Raw genomic sequence first — 12042 nt, 5'->3', positions numbered from 1 at the left:
AGAGGAGGGTGGTCACAGAACGTCTCAGTCCTCAGAAACCGCTGTTACACTGCTCAGCTCACAGACTTTGGACTTGAACCCAGAGGTGACAGGAGCCAGTAATTATGTTACAAGATGATGACTAGCTTCTGTTTTAGACTTTGCACGTGACCCTGACAGATCATTTCCATGGCTAGTATAACAACTACGGAGTTGGATTAAAACTACAGAAAGAGTTTAATAATCTGGGTGTCCTAGTGTCCAACATCAGCTTCCTGGGAGGACAGTACTGTACCTGGGCTCTAGAGAGAATCCCTTAAATTCATCTGTCCACCACATGGGTACAGGTGTTCCAAGCTCCTTGACATACTAATCCAATCTCCACGCTACCTTCATGTTACCTCTCCTCTTTCAGGAGGGCATTCTTGATGTTGGTCTAAGCTAGAAAACTGATGATCTCCGCACTGCAAAGACCCTAACTAATCATATTGGCAAAGATCCTATTTTGCAAATCAGGTACTGTTTACAAGTTCTAGCAATTAGAAGGTGGGCATACGTCTAGAAATCTGCTTCTTAGTACACCATACCCAGGGACATATTGCATGAAATCAGAGACAAAGAATGGAAACAAGGAGACCTACTAGGATGGCAGTGTCTGTTGGGCCAAAAAAAAAAAAAAAGAGAGAGAGAGAGAGAGAGAGTAGGCTGAGGCCCCAGCAGTGAGCGAAGATTAGACAAGTATAGTCCTTACTCTCTTACTTGCACAATTCATATTTGCTGTGCACATCATTGACTAACATCTGTGAGCAAAACTAGCTCCTTCATTAAGTAGCTTATAGTTTAGTTTTGTGCAATCAACAAACACATGCTTATTATGTGAAAGACACTACTGGAATAAAAAACAATTGCAAAGATTTCCATAAACAGAAATAAAAACATAGGAAGTAAGATAGACACATAGCAGACTATAGCCATCTTGGCTAAGAGACTTGTAAGAAGGGGAAAAACAAAGAACAAAGGTCTAGGGGTTCACATGGCAAATTGAAGACCCTAGTTTTACCTCAGTATGACTGGAATAAGGGAGGGTGACAAGGTAGGTCTTGAGAAGTGGCAGAGAACCAGGTCCCTACAGATGCTGACACTTATTTTGATAGAGAAGAAAGTCACTGGAGAGCTCGGTGCAAAGGCAATGCAGAGCCATGCCCAAGAAGGATCCCTCAGCACCCATATTAAAATACTGTGAGATCTAAGGTAGAAGCAGCAAGCAAGTTAGAGAGCTACAGAGACAAGGCAGCTGCCACAAGGAGACTGGGACCAGCTAGAACAAGTGGGCATGTCCAGGTTCTGCTGTCCTTTAAAGATAAATCTGACAGGATTTGATGATGGGTTAAATGTTGAGAGAAAAAAAAAATGAAAAAAAAATCTATGATGGATAGGGTAAAGGTTCTCAACACTGGCTTCTGTGAATGGTGATGCAGACCCTCAGTTTAACAAGGTATACAAGTCAAACTTGTGGGAGGGGCAAGTGTGAGAGAACTCAAGAGTTCTCTAATAGACACTTAATGGTATGTAGGTGTCCCCATTACACAGTTAAGTATTACATCAAGTAAGTATTTAGATGAGTTGGAAATCCAGGTCAACAGTAAGGCTGGAGACAGAGCTGATGGTTATCAGAGGCCGAGTCTAAAGGCATGGAATCAATACTGCATGGGCTTTGATGTACATCTGTGTCACCAAGGAATTGTAAAAAGTGCAGCTTATTTCTGCCTCTGAACTGGGGCCTCAGATTTTATGTAACGACCAAGCTCTGAGGAGATCTCCACGTTACTGGTCTAGAGAGCACACTTCAGAGCACAGAGAGTCTAATAAGCAGGTATGGCTTATTCAGTCACTGACAGAGCAACACCATGTTGTCACAAAGTCCATGGTCTAGAAACCTCTCATGTTTTAAGGAAGTTGTGGTTTTTCTGTTGGCTACACTGATAGCTATGCTTGGCCACGTGTGGTTGCACTTGCCTGTAGGTAGAACATTCGAGAGTAGACAGAGTAAGTGAAAAAGGAAAGAGAACAGCTTCAGCAACTGTATCAGACCTGTGGGGAGAACTGTGGAGCAGGCAGCAGTGCATCAGGCAAAAGAGCGCTAAAGATAGCTGGCTGTGCGCATGAGCACTCAGCAGCTTCAGCAACAGCACAGGCAAGTCTCTGACCAAGGATGGTTATTTCAAGACACACCCATCAGGCAGGACAAGGAGTCGCTGATAACTGAGTGACGACAGATGACGCAGGGGCTACACCTCTAGGCACAGAGGGGTTGGCTTCAGTAAAGGACTGCCTTGGTTCCTTTTCCTGCTGCTGTGATAAGCAGCATGACCAAAAGTAACTTGGGGAGTGTCTCAGTTCCTCTTCTTTTGAGACAAAATGCCATGCCCAAGGTCATTTATGAAAGGAAGCGTTTAACTTAGCTTATGGTTTCAAAGGCTTAGGGTCCATGATGGCAGAGCAAAGGCAGCAGGGACAGCTGAGAGCTATTCCGGCTTCTCCAGTAAGGAGGCACAGTGGGAATGGCACTAGTCTTTTGAAACGTTATAGCCTGTCCTCAGTGACACACCTCCTCCAAAAAAAACACAATTCCCAATCCTTCCTTCCCAAACAGCTCCACCAACCAAGGGAGCAAACATTAGAACATGAGCTGTGGAGTCCATTCTCATTGAGACCACCACAGGAGGAGAGGGCTTATTTGGCTTATACATGCTGATCACAGTCTACCATTGAGGGAAGCCAGGCAGAAACCCAGAAGATGAAAGCAGATACCATGGAGGGACACTGATAATTGGCTTATTTTTCTAGTTCAAAGTTCTAGTGTCTTCCATATCTTTCCATAAAACAACATCGTCAGGCCTGTCACAGCAAGAGGCACAGGTATTTGTTACTGTTTTCCTTCTGGGATAAACATCTTGACCAAAGCAACTTAAAAAAGAGTTTACTTTGGCTTAAAATTCCAGAGAGAGAGAGAGAGAGAGAGAGAGAGAGAGAGAATCCGTAATGGAGGGGGGCGAATGGCAGCAGTCAGACAAGGTAAGAAGCTAAAAGGGCTCCAACCACAGGCCGAAAGCAGAGAACTAGAAAGGCAGCAAGGCTCCAAACTCTCCATGGTCCCCATGATGTGCTTCCTCCAGCAAGGCTCACCTCTGAAAGGTTCCCCAGCCTCCCAAACAGCACCAACCAGAAACCAAATGTTCAAATACAGTTGACTAGTGGGGACCTCATCCAAACCACCACACAGCCCCTATTATCTATGTCTGCAGAATACAAAAGGGCACAGAAGCGCACATGCCTATGTGGTTCTGGCTTTGTAGCAAGATAGTTTCTCAATGACATAGGCAATGTCTCCATTGGCTGGAGGAGAAGACAAATGTTTGGTGAGAGATGAATTATGAAATACACATCCAAAATTACTAGAAAAATGTAATAGGTTTGGTGGGCAGCAAAAATGGACAGAAGTAACAGCCAGGGATTTAAAATAAAAAGACCACTGGCCTGGGCTAGCAAGCTGTTGCTGGAGATAACACAGAAGAAGCAGCATGGTCTGGAACCCAGCAAGGTGAGTACATATAGGAAAGACTGCAAGAGATAATGGGATAGCCCACGCAATCTAAGGAGGGAGTGACTACACAGGGGTCAGAGAACAATGCCTTAGTGTAGTCAAAGAAATGTTGGAGCAGGGCTGTAAGGATGCAGTAAAGAAAGGAGACAAAGGTCTTGTTATAGAGTGTATGAAATTGAGATTACAGAGGCAAACATTATATAGTAAGCAAACTCGGGTCTGAAGTTGGGAGTGAAGCTGCAGAGGACTGAAAGAGAAGATATTTTATCACACATGTCACTGTCTCCCATCCTATGATCTCTTTTCCTAGCCTGCCAACAAGCCTACTGATGTCAAAGCCTGGGTCTTTCTTATCTGGGTACATTTATTGCTAACCAAGCAGCTGAGATACCAGGCACCTAAAACATATTTGACTAACAAAACCTATCAATGCTTAGGAAGCACAAAATGCACAATAAATACTAATGCAGTCATTGATTTAATGAATAGAAAACTATACACACACAAAGAGAGAGACAAAAAGAGAGACAGAGACAGAGAGACAGACACAAAGACACACACATACAATTCTAGGTTCAGTAGTGCTTGCCTTTAAACCCAGCTCTTGGGAAACTGAGAAAAGAAGGACGAATTTAAGTCCAGCATGGTCTACATAGTTCAAGATGAACCTGGACTATGTAGTTAAACAAACAAACAAAAAAGCATCCAAAGTCAACCCAAAACTTAAAGGATAAACTGCATTCCCTAGTACACACCTACAACATATACACAGCATGAATAAGCACATAGGTAATTCTGAATGCCATAAATGGACAAACAGAAGACTCCCACTACTGATAGTCTACAACACTGTACCATCTGCACTACAGAAGGGATGTGGTTAACAGTCATATCCTCTCCAGAATGCTATACCATACACACTACAGTCACATCCTGTGGTACTGAGTCTGCTGGGCTGTGCATCGACCAGTTTATTGCAGAGACTCCACTCTTAAGGAACTCACACTGTTAAGGCAAACAAGAAACGAAAGTGTTACAAAAAATAAAAAGAACAAGGCAGCATTTAAGTCTTTATCAAGTACACAGGGCGGTAGAAACATGAGATGTAAAGATGTAGCTCAGATCAGCAAATACCAGCAGGCCCAGAGAACAGGGAAACAAGACAGAAGAGGGCCAGATAAAAAGTTAAGCTGCAGAATGAAAGAGTTACAGGAGTGGGAATGGAACCCAAAGGACAGCAAAGAGTATCTTACTAAATGCTCACAGCACACTGTCTAGCTTTTACCAACACCCTCCACGATGCTGGTCCAATCTTGTATTATCCCTATGCACACCTTAGGGGTAGAAGCCATTACTCCTTATCAATTACTGTGGCATCTGCTGGGGTCTGCTGTTTGACACGGGTCACCATCATGTTATGTCACCAATTCTACATGCCAAAGTAAGCCGTTTAGCATCCTCTATTTTACCTGTTTTTGGTTTTGTTTTGTTTTATTGAAAAAAGGTATGATTTATCAATTCCTGGCACTTAAACTGATAAAAAGGTTAAAACTGCTTGAGTTATGTGACACAATTCATGATTGAATTTTATGTATAGTTGGAAATTTCAATCCAAACAGTAGTAACAGGAAAGCCTGTCAAGAGTCATTCTTGAGCAGCTAATCTCAGCATATTTCTAAAAAAGAAAAGTGAACACAGAAAGAATCGTCCTGGGCTTACAATCATCACAGGCAGGGATTTCTCTATTAAGACTAGAGAATAAACACAGTCCTAAGTGTTTGAAGAGTAATTCTTTAGAAAATGGCCACAGACTTGTAAATTCTACAGCTTGGCTTCTTCCCCAAGCTGCTGCTGCTTTCCCACGCTCCGAGGTCTCATGGGGCTGCCTGACAGCCACTAAAGCCCAAGTTTAACTTCTGGGGCCATCCCTTCTCATTCTCCTCTCCTCTGTCACCACCCATCCTTGGCTATCAGAGAATCCAAAGCGGTGAGCACAGATGCATGAAATCAGCAAGTGCTGACAACCTTGGGATTATTGTTGCTGCTCCATATGCATGTAAGAGAGACAGATATGCTGGGGGTGTTTCTTCAACAAGCTGCAGTGGCCAGGCAGCTGCTGCTGCTGCTGGGCTGAGCACATCAGCACAGGAGACAGAGATGGCTCTGCATCCTAAAGAGTCAGGAACTATGCAATGCACGGCTCCGAAAGAGGTGTCTACTACTGCAAAAGAGGGGTGTCTGAGAGCCACAGAGCCCTAGGACAGAAGAAGGCAGTTTAAATCAAACAGTGAAATGGAAAGGCAGAAATACACAGGGAGAACCACTTACTTTTTCAAAAAGTGTATTTGCTAGCAGAATTAAGGTTTTTGTTTTGTTTTGTTTTGTTTTGTTTTTTTCCCTACAGAACTAGCTAGCACTTAGGTTCTAATTAAATATTTTTGCTTCAACTTGCACTGAATGTTTGGCCTTTCCCCACAAAATGTCCCCTGAGCCATAGTTGAGATTCTATTGGATATAGCCATTTCATTCTTTACATACAGGTGCTCACATACGCTGTACACACACACACCACAGTAAGCACAGAAAGTGATGCTTTACGGGGCTTTTCTCCCTTTAAATAACTTAACTCAAGGGAATTTAATCAAATTATAAGAAAAGAATCTGTCCACTTTATGGAATTTTGTCATATTTAGTCACAAAGGAAACTGGAAAAATAATTTTCTCAAAAGATCCCACTAGCTGGAAAAAAATATTACATGACACCATTGGCTCTGTGTCATGGTAGGTGTTTCCCACTCTTAGTAGATTTCCATTGATCCTGTGTATCTGGGACACAGTAGGGGAAACAGGAAATCATGTGAAATCCCATCTAGGCATATCAAAGAATCCTTTTATTTATTTTTTAAAAAAAAAAGGTGACACAAGTTAGCTACTTCTCAAGAGAAAAGCAAACTTTAAACTGTGGGAGTTTTTTGTTTTGTTTTTTGTTTTTTTTGCTGTTAAAAAACGCTTAAAACTAAAAGGCTAGTAATGTTGTTCAGTAAAGTGCTTGCCACACAAGAATGGGAACTAAGCACCCACATATTGGGATCCCTAGCACCCACATAAAAGCCAGGCATGACAGCATCTATCTATGACCCCAGTGCTAAGGAGGCAGAGACAAGTGGATCTCAGGTACCTGCTGGCATCCAGCTTGGCTGAACTGTCCAGCTCCAAGTTTAGTGAAAGACCTCAGAAACAAAGTCGAAACAAATTACCTAACTGAAAATGGTTACCAGACCTGAAGAGAGAGTTCTTAAGAGAAGAAAGATAATGGCTGAAGATCTATCTCAAAAAAATGTTTGTTAGCCCCAGGAATTAGGAAAATTCAGATAAAAATAACTGAAATTTTACCCTATCCCAGGGCAGAGGTCAACACAACAACACACAACAAATGATGAAGGGACTGTGGTGAAAAGAAAATCCTCATTCACTGTTGGATTACAAACTGGTGCCGCCACTATGAAAATCAGTGTGGAGAATCCCAAAAAGTTATAAATAAAATCTACCATATTACCAGCCTATTCCCCTCCCTGGCATATGCCCAAAGGACCCACATTCTACTCCACAGGTACTTGCTCAGCCAAGCTCACTGCTTCTTTACCCACAGTAGCTATGAAACGGAAACACTGTAAATGCCCTACAACCAACAAATGGATAGTGAAAATGTGGTACATCTACACTATGGAACAGGGGAAATGGAAGAAGGAAGGAGGGAGGTGGGTAAAATAACACCTGAAAAAGCCACGAGGGATCACATTATTAACTGCTTGCCAAAAGAAAAAAGAACAAAAACCCTACTACATATAACTTCTGTGCACAGACGTACATACATAGTTTAAAGAACCTTTCTCCTCTGGGCTGACAGTGCTTCCTCCAAGAGCCAAAGATCATCTAATAAAAGCCCCAAAGCTAGACATGATAAGTCCTCTTTTGTGTTGTTGGTCAGGGCTGGCCAAGAACTCACAACATAGAGACTACTGCTAATGACCTTGGTTAACCCCAAGAGGTAGAGGGTAAGCCTCTCTTGCTGAAGACACCACATACTGATAAAGGAGGACCCAGAGACTGCTGAGCTGGAACTGATCTGAACTCCCCCTCCCTGAGCACAGGCTTTCATGATACTGCAAGGCACCATGCAATCTTCCAAGGGAGGGAGGCAACCGACAGTCCCACCCAGCTATGATGCCTATGACCATGGCAATGACTGACACGGCACATGTGTAGCAGCACACATATCTTGGCATTAACCAACAGCTCTCTAATTGGATGTCTCCCACAAGAGGGAGACATGCCTGGTACTGGAGACCTAGCTAATTACTCAGTGCTCATAAAGTCACGGTCATTGAAGGAAAATCGAAAACTACTAATTTACTAAGACAGTATAAACTCTAACAACAGTCTCTAAACTTTTGTCATTATACCCTTAGTTTAGGTTTCTATTGCTGTGAAGAGACACCAGGAACATGGCAACTCCTATAAAGGAAAACATTTAAGTGGGGCCTGCTCACAGTTTCAGAAGTTTGGTCCATTATCACCACGGCAGGAAGCATGGCGGTGTGCAGGCAGACGTGGTGCTGGAGAAGAAGCTGAGTTCTCAACTGGATCAGCAGGTACCAGGAAGACCTCACTTTGTGTGGCTTGGGTTTCTGAGACCTCAAAGCCCATTCCTAGTAACACACCTCTTCCCACAATGCCACACCTATTCCAACAAGGACAGACCTTCAAATAGTATATTCCCTATGGCCAAGTACTCAAACAGGTGAGTTCTATGGAGGCCAATTCTATTCAAACCACCACATACCCATGGGTAAGTACAGCCTTTGTCCCTTATCAAGAAAATTTCTCTTTGTGGAGACTACCAAAGAAAACAACATACAATCCAAAGGCAGAGTCCTGGAGCTCAGTCCCAAAATACATATCCTCAAAATACTCCTGCACTCAAGGCTCAAGGAACATTGAGAAAGAGTAGGAAGAAAGACTGTAGAAGCCAGAGGATCCAGGAGTTTGCTTTGAGATTGCCTGTCTTAGCAATGTCAGAAGCTATACCCATTAAAGTCTTACCAACATAACAGGCCACATGTGAGCTGAAAGAGTTTACACCAACAAACATGCCAAACTGGATGGAGAAAAGCTCATGAGGCCTCAGCCCTAGGGAAAGACCCATTGGTGAGGGAAGAGCTGGGAAGCAGAGAGGCAGCAACCCAGAAGACCACACCAACTGCTGTCCAGTACTAAATGGTCAGCCTTGAAAACCTACATTCAGGTAGCATTATATACACTGAATAGGTTACATTTCAGAATATACATACACAATTAAGAATATATATATATATAACATATACATATTGGTTTAAAAGAAAGTATGAATTTGTAGGAGAGCAGGGAAAGAATCCCTGATTGTGCTACTTGCCTGGTGAACAGAATTCTACAGGTTTAAGAAAAAATTCCAGGGATGGGGAGAATGTCCTAGACTCTTGGGTTGAGTCCAGTGTAATCACAGGGTCCCTGCAGAAGGAAGGAGGATGGCTAGAATCAGAGTCTGCAGATGATCTACTCTGACTGGGAAGATGAAGGCTGCACCTGCGGCCAAGGAATGCAGGTGGGTTGTTAGATCCAGGAACTAGATTCTCTCCTAGAACTTCTAGGAAGAACACAGCCCTGATGATATCTTGATTTGAGGACTTTTGAGTGCTGGAACTCTGAGAGAAGCAATCTTTACTCTGTAAGTCTAATTTTAGGTTAGCATTTTAACTTACAGAGTATGTAAACAAAAGTGAATAAAGTAATAGCTAAGTCTCCTTGGGAAGATGCGGAGTAGCAGGACAAAAAGGATTAGCCTATTTAAGGGTCAGGTTTCTTCTTTCATAGCAGAAGTGAAGGAGGCAGTGCGAAGACAGTCCTCTGTGTAGACAATATATTGTGAAAATGAAGTCATTTCTCAGCAAGAGCTATTGTAATCTCCATGAATTATGCCAGGTCAGCAGCAGGTCAGGGCTTGGACACAGGTTACCAGACTTCATTTCAATACAGCTTTTACACTGTTCTGTGAGCCCCTAAATTTGTAGTAAGCAATAGGAGAGAAGCCACAGATAAACTCCTATGTTTAAGCAAATGGAACAAAATTTGTATAGACTACTTGAGGTGTGGCACAGTCCCTCTCTTCATTCATGTTTGGTTCCCAGCACCCATGTTAGGCAGCTCAGTGCATTTTTTTCTGGATAAAACAGCATAACCAAGTGCAACATCAGGAAGAAAGCCTTTATCTGGGCTTACAGTGCTGGGGAGGCATGGCGGCAGCGGCCAGAGACACTGCATCTCCACATCAAATGTGAAGCAGAGAGAGTGCACCACAAGTGGGCAGGCTACGTGCCCTCAATGCCCACGGACATGCTTCCTCCAGCAAGATCACATGCGGTCTGAAGACTGCACCACCAACTGGGGTTAAGTGTTGGCCTCTGTGGGCCACAGGGAAATTTCTGCTAACTACCACCACACTGTGATGCTTCTTTCTTGTTGTTTTGTTTTTCTGTATAGCCTTGGCTATCCTAGAACTTGTAGACCAACCTGCCCTGCCTCCCAAGTGCTGGGACGGAAGGCATGTGCCAGGATTGCCCGGATTCTACACATTTTCTTTTAGGAAGTCCCTTACAGAATGCATAAGTTAACATCAGGCACCGACAGAGGACAGACTTGACGTTTAATAAATGTCAGCCATCTTTAATGTTAATTACGCTAACTTCCTGCCTCCCACCCCACAGTAAATACCTTTACCCTTGTCATTCAGTCTCTATTCAGATCCTCCATTTTCCTCTTCCCAACATGAATCATCAGTTTCACACACCCCACATCTAACTGACAATGCCACCACCTCTAATTGATTACGTCTAAATCGGCTATTAAAGTGTAACCCCTTTAACTCTCCTACACTGTGCTAACAATGCTTGATTCCATCTTATAAAGAGTCCCCTGAGTCTACTTTTCTCCTCCTGCCTTGTGCTTTCACCCAGTGCCTCAGCTTTCTTGGCTTAACATCTTATTCTCAGTTCTGCCATCTCTCTCCATTCTTCCTCTCTTTCATGTCCACAGAAAATTGTCTCAACCTCACTCATCTCCAATTACCTTGTGCTCTGCAACCTTTCCCTCCCTCATTCACATGTATTTTAAAACTTGTAGTATCAATTTCTAAGATCAAAACTCAGTAAGTACGGTGGTGCATGCCTGAGTCCCAGCACTTGGGAGACTGAGGCAGAATCGTAAATTCAATCCAGCCTGGCCTCCCAAGTGAGACAGTAACCCAGGTACACACAGAGTCCAAACTGTTGAGCAGTCCCACCTTCTCCACACTGCCCACCGCCATCCTACCTTTTTCTCTCATTTGCCCATGCTGGGAGCACTAACCACCACTCTCAGGGCTGACACGCTGCACTGTGCTGTCCTTGTGCAAAGTGAGGCACTTCCTTTTTCTGCTCCAGCTACACTCGCCTCCTATCTTCTTTGCCTCTAGCATACTGAACCCTAAAGACCTTTCTCAAGACAGAAGCCATTGTCTCTTTCTGTTTCCTTAGAGCATGTGACAGAGCTGGCACCACACAGTAGTCAGGCAGCCCTCATTGAAAAAGAAGCAAACAAAACGTGCAGTTTTCAAAGTATTCCGATCCTAGCACATCATAAACTTTCAAAATACGCAGGCTCCATTTTGGTTCATTTGAAGTAGCAACTCTCCTAGGATTAAAAAAATATGTTACTTGTAGGGAACATGGGTGTCACAGCATGTTGTGTGGGCAGGACAGCTTCTGAGAGCTGCTTCTTGCTTGGTGGCAAATGCCTTCACAGTGAGAGCCATCTCACTCACTCAGTGTTGAATTTTTGTCACCAATCTTCAGGTTGTCGTCTTAAAAGCCACACACAGGTACACAGACACACACACAGACAGACAGATATATAGATACACACACACAGAGACAGACAGACAGTCTCACACACACCCAGAACAGCTGGGTTGAGTGCTTGCCATCTAAACATGAAGATGTGAGTTTAGATCCCTGGAACCCATGTAAAACCTGAAGTGTAGTGCACACCTATAATCCTCGTGCACACCTATAATCCTAGCATATACCTATAATCCTGGTGTAACCTATAATCCTAGTACATACCCATAATGCTAGTGTATACATACAATCCTCGTGCACACCTATAATCCTAGCGTATGCACACCTATAATCCTAGTGCTGTGCTCCTATGGCCAGATGGGAAGCAGAGACCCAAGAATCCCTGGATGCCGTTGTGCAGGTGTAGTGGACAACAGAAACCCTGTCTTAGACAAGGTGGGAGCAAGAACTAGTTTCCAAGGCTGTCTTCTAAACGCGCACGCACACACACACACACACACACACACACACACACACACACTAGTTTCC

At 43.5% G+C, this 12042-nt stretch overlaps 1 protein-coding gene across 3 annotated transcripts in view; it reads right to left on the bottom strand.

Moving 5' to 3' along the window:
- Positions 1 to 12042, bottom strand: part of Osbpl1a (oxysterol binding protein like 1A) — a 165303-nt gene that overhangs the window by 54732 nt on the left and 98529 nt on the right. The gene's annotated exons all lie outside the window — the stretch shown is intronic.

This window comes from Psammomys obesus, unplaced genomic scaffold (genome assembly GCF_907164565.1).
Source record: "Psammomys obesus unplaced genomic scaffold, mPsaObe1.curated_primary_1811, whole genome shotgun sequence".
Lineage (NCBI taxonomy): Eukaryota > Metazoa > Chordata > Mammalia > Rodentia > Muridae > Psammomys > Psammomys obesus.
This window is presented reverse-complemented; position numbering and strand designations above follow the sequence as displayed.